This window comes from Balaenoptera musculus, chromosome 5 (genome assembly GCF_009873245.2).
Source record: "Balaenoptera musculus isolate JJ_BM4_2016_0621 chromosome 5, mBalMus1.pri.v3, whole genome shotgun sequence".
NCBI classification, from domain to species: Eukaryota; Metazoa; Chordata; class Mammalia; order Artiodactyla; family Balaenopteridae; genus Balaenoptera; species Balaenoptera musculus.
In genome coordinates this window covers 84,313,709-84,324,045 of record NC_045789.1, presented here as the reverse complement: position 1 = coordinate 84,324,045, position 10,337 = coordinate 84,313,709, and positions in this window count along the sequence as shown.

The window sequence follows — 10,337 nt, the reverse complement described above, 5'->3', positions numbered from 1 at the left end:
TATTTTACGTCATGCTCTGAGTGTAAAACAGAATAGACAAAGGAATTTGGGATATTGGCAAGAAAATGAGATTACGTATTATCATTTTACCTACACTCAATTACATTATGAATTGCTGTATTGGAAGTAATAGAAACAGGTCTGCTATTTATAAATGCATATTTTATGAACCCTACTTGTTAAAGTTAAATTAATTATTCACAACAATATTTAAAAATAATATTTTGACAGGGATTACAAATGCACCACCTTGTGAACTGGGAAGAATATATTTCAGTTTTCATAACTATTCTAATGAGAATTATTATAATGGAGTCAACTCCTGCAAAAATTAGACATGAAAACTTGCCAACACTGCATCAATCATAATTTTAACTTTAAGCCTGTAAAATTCTCTTTAAAATATATAACAGTGAAACTTTTTCAGCTCTAGGGTTGAAAATGAACTCTGGCTGCTAAGTCATACAGCTTAAATTAAAAACAAGATTTAACTATAATTAGCAAATTCCAGATTTATTTCTAAGCTATTTTGCATGACTTAAAGAAAGAACCATTGTGTGGTGACTCTCTACACTCCCTTTTCTTACCCAGATTGATTGCATAATTATCCTACTCTCCACTTGACTGAGTCCTTATAGTTATTGAACAATCAAGTAGAAACAACCCAGCTATTTGCATTATGGCCTGTATTTAGAGGTAGAAGAACCAGGAAGCAAAGGACAAAATAAACATTGTTACTAGAAAAATGAAGAGAAAAAGCAGCAAAGAAAAGAATACTCTATTTAAAAATTATCTTATCATCCCCTAGACCTTAATTTAGACTTTATTAAAAATTAAAGGCAAAATCTCAAGTTTTATGGATTTCCTATCATCATAATTTTTAATACTATTTATTGAGTATCATTCTAGACATTTCAAATAGGAAAAGAAAAAAGAGAATAAGATATAATTCATGCTCCACAGCACATGTTTCAGAGAGGAAAGAAAACATGTAATCAAATACATTCAAAACAAAATGGCTAAAGCAGAAACTAACTCACTATTGTAAAGCAATTATGCTCCAATAAAGATGTTAAAAATATATATATATATAATAATAATGAAAAAGTTTGAAGTATTGCAAGACTACCAAAACATGACACAAAGACAAAAAGTGAGCAAATGCTCTTGGAGAAACGGCACAAATATAACTGCTTGACACAGGATTGCCACAAACCTTCAATTTGTAAAAAGTGAAATATCTGGAAAGTACAATAAAGTGAAGCATAGTAAAAAAAAAAAAAAAAAACAACAACAAGAAAAAGAAATGGCATATTCCAGAATCAAAGGTAAATTCTGGCATGGGAATTACCCAATAGAGGTCAAGTAAATATGGCTATGGTGTTAGGCTGTCTTCACAGTAAAAGTGAAATAAAACTTAATGAGTAGAATGTGTTCAGAGCTTCATAGAATCCACAGCATGTAAACTTTCAGAGGTAGTGATTAGAAAAATAACTCATTATTTTAAGGAAAAACTATAGATGGCAACATGGATTTCAGTTTAGTTTTTGTTGTTGTTTTTGTTGTTAGATTAAAATTCCAGGATATTATCTCTAAAATTACACCTGAATGCACCTAAAGAATTAGCCGGGTAACAAGTCGGAGTTACAGCATTCCGAATAGAGGAAACAGCTGAAGTTGCCAGAAATGATAGGAGTATAAGCTTCATACTAACAATTTTTCATGTGTACACTAAAGGATTCTTGTCCATAATTTTTAGGAATAATTTTCCCATGGAGTTTATGTGATATAAAATTCATAATAATCTTCCTAATTATTGAATTAAATTATCATTGTAGGGAAAAAAGTGAAACACATTCATTCCCTGTAAAATAGGTTGCTTTTATAAGACATTTTTTTCTTGGCTTTTAAAAATCATTTTAAAGTTGCAGTCTTTAAAACCCTCTTTATTATAATTTTGAAATCTCTATATATAAAGTGACCAATTATCTTCTGGTTGTAACTAAAACAAAAGAGGGGATTAGGATTTTTAAAGATAATTTACACTCAATGGCTTTATAACTACTAAAGACACATTGTGACAATTCATCTTATTTAAGTACTGGCACACTCTCCTTCTAAATTTACAACAAAAACAATAGTCTCATTAGAGGTTGGACTTTATGACACTTAGCCTGCCCCACATCCATTCCCAGCTATTAAAACGTTTGCTGCTATAAACTGAAGGCTTTAGAGTTAGACACAGACATGATAAAATAAGAATCTTAGCCTGTGGTGTCCACAATGGACAGTAAGTCCTTAACCACATAAGTCTGCTTACTGCTTAACAGTGTGAGCTGAAATCATCTTTTGTTCTTATTTTTATATGTATTCATCTCTGTTAAGAACATCTAGACTTAAAAATAACAGCTGTCTTGCTCTCTTTTTTGTATTTGTCTTGATTTCCTACTCTTGTGTTTGTCTTGATTTCCTACTCTTTACATACACGAAAAATAAGTAGTATTTCATGTGATCCTTGAACATTTTTGCTTTTATGTTTCCTTCCTCTATTATGTAGGCAAACTCCAGGCCATTCTAAGGAAAGCTGACTCACAGAATCTGTTAACCAGAGGTACCTTCAATGTTTTCTATGAATTAATGTTGGTCCCTGATTTCTGTTGGTTCTATGTATTTCAAAAAATACTTAAAGATAGTTGATTCTCATTATCCGCAGATTACATAAATGTGGATTTTCCTTCTTGCTAAAATTTATTTGTAACCACAAAATCAGTGCTCATGGACTTTTGCAGATAGGCACAAAGGAATGAAAAATTAGAGTCACCTAAGGAGCACGTCCAGAGCTAAGGTCAAACAAGGCTATGCTCTGCCTTCTTATTTCAGGTCTCATCCTGTAAATGAGTGTTTTTTCACCATCTATCTAATGCCACATTTTTTGCAGTTTAGTGGTCTTTTTAAGTGAATTTGCTGTTTAAAATGGCCCCCAAGGGCTTCCCTGGTGGCGCAGCGGTTGGGAGTCTGCCTGCCAATGCGGGGGACACGGGTTCGAGCCCTGGTCTGGGAGGATCCCACATGCCGCGGAGCGGCTGGGCCCGTGAGCCACAATTACTGAGCCTGCGCATCTGGAGCCTGTGCTCTGCAACGGGAGAGGCTGCGATGGTGAGAGGCCCGCGCACCGCGATGAGGAGTGGCCCCCGCTTGCCGCAGCTGGAGAGAGCCCTCGCACAGAAACGAAGACCCAACACAGCCATAAATAAATAAATAAATAATTTAAAAAAAAAAAAAAAAAAAAAAAAAGGCCCCCAAGAATAACACTAAAGTGCTGTCTATTGTTTCTAAGCCCAAGAAGGCTGTGATGTGCCTTCTGGAGAAGATACAAGTGATAAGACGTATTCAGACATGAATTGTGCTATTTGAGTTCAATATTTATGAATCAACAATATGGTATTTTCAGAGAGAGGAAGAGGAAATTTACTGATCTTTATAGGAGAATGCTTCAAAAAGTATTAAAATAACATGTATAGTTTATGATGAAGCTATGGAAAAGATGGATAAGTGGCTAAATTTGTAGATTTATGAGATGATAACTGATAAAATAAGCATTGCAGACAGCACAGTGTGAGTTTCAAAGCCAAAGATATCTGTGGCCATGTTATCCAGGGTCAGGAAACGATTAAACTCTTTTCAGCTAATGTTTCCTTATAAAGAAATACTGCATATAATTATTTCTTACAAATATATATTACGTTATGTGTCATTAACCAAAGCACATAAAAAACAAGCTTATGTTTGATTGATGAAAATGTTTCAATGAATGGCTCTCAGAAACCTAACTCTGTATTTCCCCTAGGAACAATGGCTCTGGATTCACCAAGTCAGTATTCACTGCAACTTTATAAAACATAACTACCTTGAAAAAGGAGGAACAACTGTATATAAAATGTGGGCAAGTTCTTTTTTATGGATAGAAAATTTTAGTTTCTTTATAGCTTCTTCCCTACCACTCCTCTATATAATTGATAATCAAATATGAGAGAATCTGAAGTCATGTAATAGAAAAATGCAAGATATGAAATCAAATGAAGTTTTACTCAGTGTTCATAAATAGGACTTGTAGAAATAGATTTCATCTTAGGAAATTCCACTTGTGTGCTTTTAACTTAGAGAAAATATATTTATCTGTAACAGTATTCATAGTTGATAGATGAGAAGATTTAATAGATTATTTCACAATTCTATTAGGAATTCAAAGAGGAATATGGTACAAAAATGATAAATTGAATAGCTATAAAAATAATAGAAAAGTAGTATGAAGTAATATACACTAAAAAGTAATAGACCATTTCTTAAAATTAACTTGCTTGGATAAAAATGCATACTTGTTTCAATTCATGAGAGCAAACATTTTAAACTCTATGAGAATATGCACCTTGTACTTTTATTTTCATGGCCTACAGTGCCATACTAAATTTCATTCAGAAAAATAATAAATGTATGCACATTTGAAAACAGATAGTCTCCACCTAACTACAGTTTTATTACCAATTTTTTCCAATATTAGTTCTTTGAATTGAAATGAATGCTTTTAAAATAAGTGGAAGATATTTAAAGTATTTTCAGAGGTATTTCATGCTCATTTATATGAAAAAAGCCTGTTCATTTGTAACTCTTTTTTAGAAAGAAACAAAACGTAGCTTAAAAGCAATAAGAAAATAATCTCCAATATTATTTTAAGGAATTCAATGCATTTTTTCTTACTCAAACTCATATTTACTATTTTCTTCAACATATTTATTTGGGTTCTGTTTCTCATATGAAGTCTTGTAGGGATGAACAGGGGAAAGAATGACCTATACTTGCTATAAAGTGGTAACTCTTTTTTTAAATTTCAAAGTATATATCTCTTTCACACAAAAATGTATGAAAATGATTTGTCCCCAGGCAGGATCATTGTAAGTCAAGGTTTTGCCATCATGAAATTTTTGCTTTTTAGTTACAAACCTATACAAAAATTAAAAATCCTGAAATATGACAGACTTCATAAGTGTAGCCCAGGTTGTGTTGTCATACTATAGCAGGCACTTCAGAAAGTACCATAAAACTAAATTACAAATGCATGTTATTTTCAGTAAATAAAATTTAAGCATTTAAAATGTAAAACTTTCAGTAAATAAAATAATATTCTCAAATAATCCAACTAAAAGACATACAGCTGAATTTTATATCTCTTCAAAAACCTTACAAGAATAAATATTTCCAGAAGCAATACCCATGAGCAAACCTGTTATTGTGGATCATTCAGTGGTACCAAAAATCTAAGCAAAGATGTTCCACAATTCCACTCTTTTAAATATGGCTAATGCAAAAGTAAACGGCTCCCAATTTTTTATTTAATTTCAAGTTAATCAAAGTTAAACTGATTTCTTTAGTGAGGCATTTGTTAGAGTTTTAGCTTAATAAAATTGGTTATAAAGCTCCAAAAATAGTATATTTATCTTTTCACTAATTTATTTATCCACAAAAACAGGTGTGTGTGTGTGTGTGTGTGTGTGTGTGTGTGTGTGTGTGTTCCCTGATACCTATAGTACTGCAGAATACAGACTACACCTTGGGAAGCTTTTTCATAAAAATAAGTGATACATTCCAAATGATCCTAAAGGGTTTTATTTCTAATTCTTTTTGTAGAATATGTGAATACAATATCTGAGGAAGTTAGGATGAGTTCATTCAAAAAAATGCTTTTAGAAAAATTTATATTGCAATTTCTTTTGTAAACATTTTGCTTTCTTGGTATAAAAAGGAGAAAAAAATGAAAAGATATCTAGTATGTGTTTGGTGATGAAATGCTCAGTGTGTTATATAAATATATAATATTACCTCAAATCTTGCTTAGAATTGGGAGATTAGTATGGCTGATAGTAATAGAAAAATTCTTGGCACAATATCTGTTACTATTCAGTCATCATATATGGTCAATGTTTCTGATCAACAAACTCTATAACCACGAAACTTCATTCTTTTCATGGCCTATACAAGTAACTTATCACACAAACTCTACCTCTAAACACAAAAGGGTCTAAAAATTATTCTGCTTTCAAGACACCATTAGTACTGATTGAGATTAGACTAATATCTGGTAGTATAAGAAGACAAAATATTGAATATAGTTTTTGTTATCAGTATTCACTGAACTACTTTCCAGAAGTTTGCACTTGTATACAACTGTATAAAAAGGTGATAATTAGTTTACTGGTATATATGTAAAAGTATATGTTAAGAATACTGTTTTTAAAATTTTATCTGAGAAAGATGACATGTAAGAGTCTTCATTGATTTTATTAACTTAAACTTTACCTGAGGGAGATTTCAGAGTTATTGGTCAGTCATTAAATATACAGAACGTGTGATAAGTTTTGGATTCTGTTATGTACTACTTGACCTCAGATCAATTGGAAGACCATAGATTGATTTTAGGTTTTGAGTATGAGATTTAGGTGTCTGTTAAATTAGCCTTAAAATTAAATTGCAGACTCTGAGTACTAATATCTAACTCTTAGTCCTACACATTAACACAGATGCAATGTTTTGAAAAAGGCTCAATCTTTTAATAAAGATCTTCATGCAGACTGAGGAGACTGACCACTAACTAGAAGCAAAAATCCGTCAAAACTAAGTTTTTTACATGTTGATTTTGCAGGCTAACTTGTAAACAACCACTCCACACCTAACTTCATTTCTCTTTCTAAAACAATAGATTCGATATGCATATGGCAGAGAGGGCCTTGCAGTTTCAAGTCAAAAAAATTCTTCAAAAGGAAAATAAAAATACCTGAAAATGTGTTTTTGAAAAGAAGGAAGTTTAGTAATTGCTCAGAAGAAGAAGGGGAGAAAACCATTGAGGATATTTAAAGATGTCAAGATGATAGTTAAGTGAATGAAACATTAGGGTTTTATTGTGATTTGAATTATTTAACAATTAGAATGTGTGATATAAAATTCTGCTGATCTTCTCACCCTCTCTCCAGCCTGCCAACTCACTCAAGTTCTCTTTCCATGTTTGGCGCAAATGAAGTTCAAGGGCTGATCAACAAGTATTTTCCTAAGCAAATGTCCTACCAGGTCAGGTGACACTGGTTTTCCTTAGTTTAGGCATTGCTACTTTCTGCAAGGGATTATTGTAAACCATTCCTTAGCATGGGTAAGGAGTACCAAAAAATATATATATATATATATATGCATACCCCAATCTAACTCTATTCTCTGAAGTTTCTCCTTGAGTTTTTATACTCCGCTTAAATAGGCAGGGAGGAAATGGAGGTGGGGCACAGGGAAAGATGGTAATGTAGACCTGTTCTGCCCTCTCTTTGTAAGGCCTATGGCAATTCGCTTTAGGACACAGCAGGTACTAATAAGCTATGTTGTTTTGCTTTGGAGCATTGGCCTCAATTGCAAGGCAACACCTGCCACGTTCCCCAGCACACAGAAACTAATGACTAATAATTAACCTGAGATGAAATAAGTACCCCTTATCATCTCACAGTGTATTAATATTTCTAATACTCTAATATGGGGAAACTTAGATAGGGTTAATGCATTGTTTCAACTAACTTTTTAAAACTTAAAAAGTAGGTACTTATTTCCTCACGTTCTTAAAGTTTTATCTATGAGAGGTAGATATCACAGTATAATTTTTAAATAATTAAAGATTTTGTGACACAAAGGGTTTTTGCAGGCTCCCAGGATCTGTGAGACTTTTTAAAGAATTGACACAGAACTTTCACACTTCAGTTTACTCTGCAATCTAAAGACTGTGCTTCTTGTAATAAAATTTCATTTGTATCCAAGCACTTTGAGATATATTTTCCTAATAAAATACCATGGAAATTTGCTTTAGAATTAGTTTTTCAATAAGTCAAGTCACATTTGTAGAGGATTTTATTTGGAGAGCTGAATCATATACTCTTGCTTAAATCCATAATATTGGGTGACATGGTCACTTCTTGAATGAGGAAATGTAAATTTAGCATCAGGTATACATTATGTTTTTAATAAAAATCTCTGAAGACTGATTATTCTGTTTCAGTTTGTTCTTTCTAAACAAAGTTAGTCTCCCAAGCTCTATATAACTAAACTATAAAAAATACAGCATGTGTAACATTTTAATATTGTACTTAAAAATAAATTGACTAGTATTTCTGAATATTCTGTTTACTAATTCAATTAAAAGACTGCATACTGATATAGTCATGTTCAGTTATATACAAACTATAGCAACAATATTCACCATGAGAAAAGAGACATTGCATTAAACTTCCAAAGCAGTGACAATGTAGTCAGATTTAAAAATTGCACAGGAGGAAGTTTCCCAGTATTACCTATGTTGATAAGCTTGTGTGGAGTTAGGCTTTCTTATAATTGAATCAACTCACTGTATATCACAATTACTGTTTAATATAAAGGATTTCCAAGAAGATTGAGCCTTATTTATAAAGATGAGTATACACAAAGAAAAATATAAATACAAATTCTCTATTATAGAACACACTGCAGTAAAAAAAAAAAAAAAAAAAAAATACTATGTGTATTTTTAGTATTTCCACAATCCCAGTAATTAAAGAGTTACAATGTTTTAGCAAAAAGTAAAATTTTCAAATTCTAAATAAATTTGACTTGTCATTTTTTCACTAGAATACAAACACATTTTGCTATGAATTTATTACAAGAGCACAGCCTATTTATTTTCAAGTTCATTTTCCCTGGAATAAAGTGGCAGTAAATCGATAATCCATGGCTTGATTTCACACAGTTAGGCATCCCATCATGCACCAGGAAGAGAGCAAATGAAAGAATTGGGACATTTATAACAAAGCTCCCTGCAGACTCATGATTGGCAGTGCCCTGAACCATTAAAAACCCACAGCCCTGAGAGCTCAGAAATGCATGCTGTGGTATACCACATTCATTGAAATATAGCATAATGCATTTTCTAATTCTTTAATTTATATTTAACTTTTCATTTCTAAAAGTTAGAGTAATTGAGTTTCACATGTAAACAAAATTTAGTTAATTTATAATATTTTTATAAACTAAATCTATTTAGAAACGTGTTATATACACATATATGAATAATTGAAACTTTTAAGAGTCTTTTCATTCCTCATGATGCCAAAATATCTGGCACTTTTAGTTTTCAAAAGCACTTTAATATACATTTAGGTTTTATACTTTTTTTAAAAAAAGGTCAAAGTAAAATGCTACCAAATTTATGTAATAAACAAAAAGTACATAAATGCTATCCCTTTTCACAGCAAAATATAACTGATGTAATATACAGAAAGTCAATGCAGAACAAAAGCACTGTTCCAACCCTGTCACTTCTCCTGGCCAAATGATATACATTTAATTATTTCAAGGAGGAAAAAAAAATCTCATAATACATAATGCAAAGAGGCTGGGGCGCCAAAAAATCTGGTACCCATTTTGAAATATAACTATCATAAATATGGAAATAGTGCATGGGGATTAAGCATTTTACAACATGAATAGAAATATAACTATCTGTGGGGTCAAAAAATTAACGTTTGGCTGGTGGAGAGTTTACGGCTATCCCCAAAATAATTTAAAAAGCCCAAAAGGAACCAACAACTTGAATATTAGAGGAAAAAATAATTTACAATGTTATAGGCAATTTGCAACATAAACCTACTTATGACCAAGAGATATCAGATAGAAAACAGATGGACAAGTAGATAAAAAGACTGTGTGGATCAGTGTAAATAATCCAAATACAGAGTTCTTGAGCTTTTTATGCACATATCTTAGCTCCAGTTTTAAGACTAAACTCACTATGGGTAAGTTCCGCCCACATAGATGATTTTAACATTAACAATAATAATCATATCTGCTTTTTAAAAAATGATCTATAATGTGCCGGATACTAACTGGGCACTTCTATATAATTAGATAATTATTTACTCTAAATCATTTTAATTTTAAGTCATAAGTTTATAGTTTATAAGTTGAAGGATGTTTACAAGAGAACCATTTTCATTTTCATATCATTCTGTTAAGAAGGTTAACAGAGTTTTGATAAGTAAAGGAAATACTGGGACATGTTAGCAGGTGCAGACTTACTGCCTAGAAGGTATTTTGAACATTATGAATCTCACTTCATGGTAAATGTGTGAAAAAGCATTTTCAACATTGAAAATAGTCATATACACACAAAAAATTCCTAGAGTCTAGATCATCAGCTGGTAGCATATGGCTAGCTCAGCAAATACAGCTGTTGAGATCATTTTTAGTAAAGACACTGTGGAAAAATCTATGGCTAAATGCAA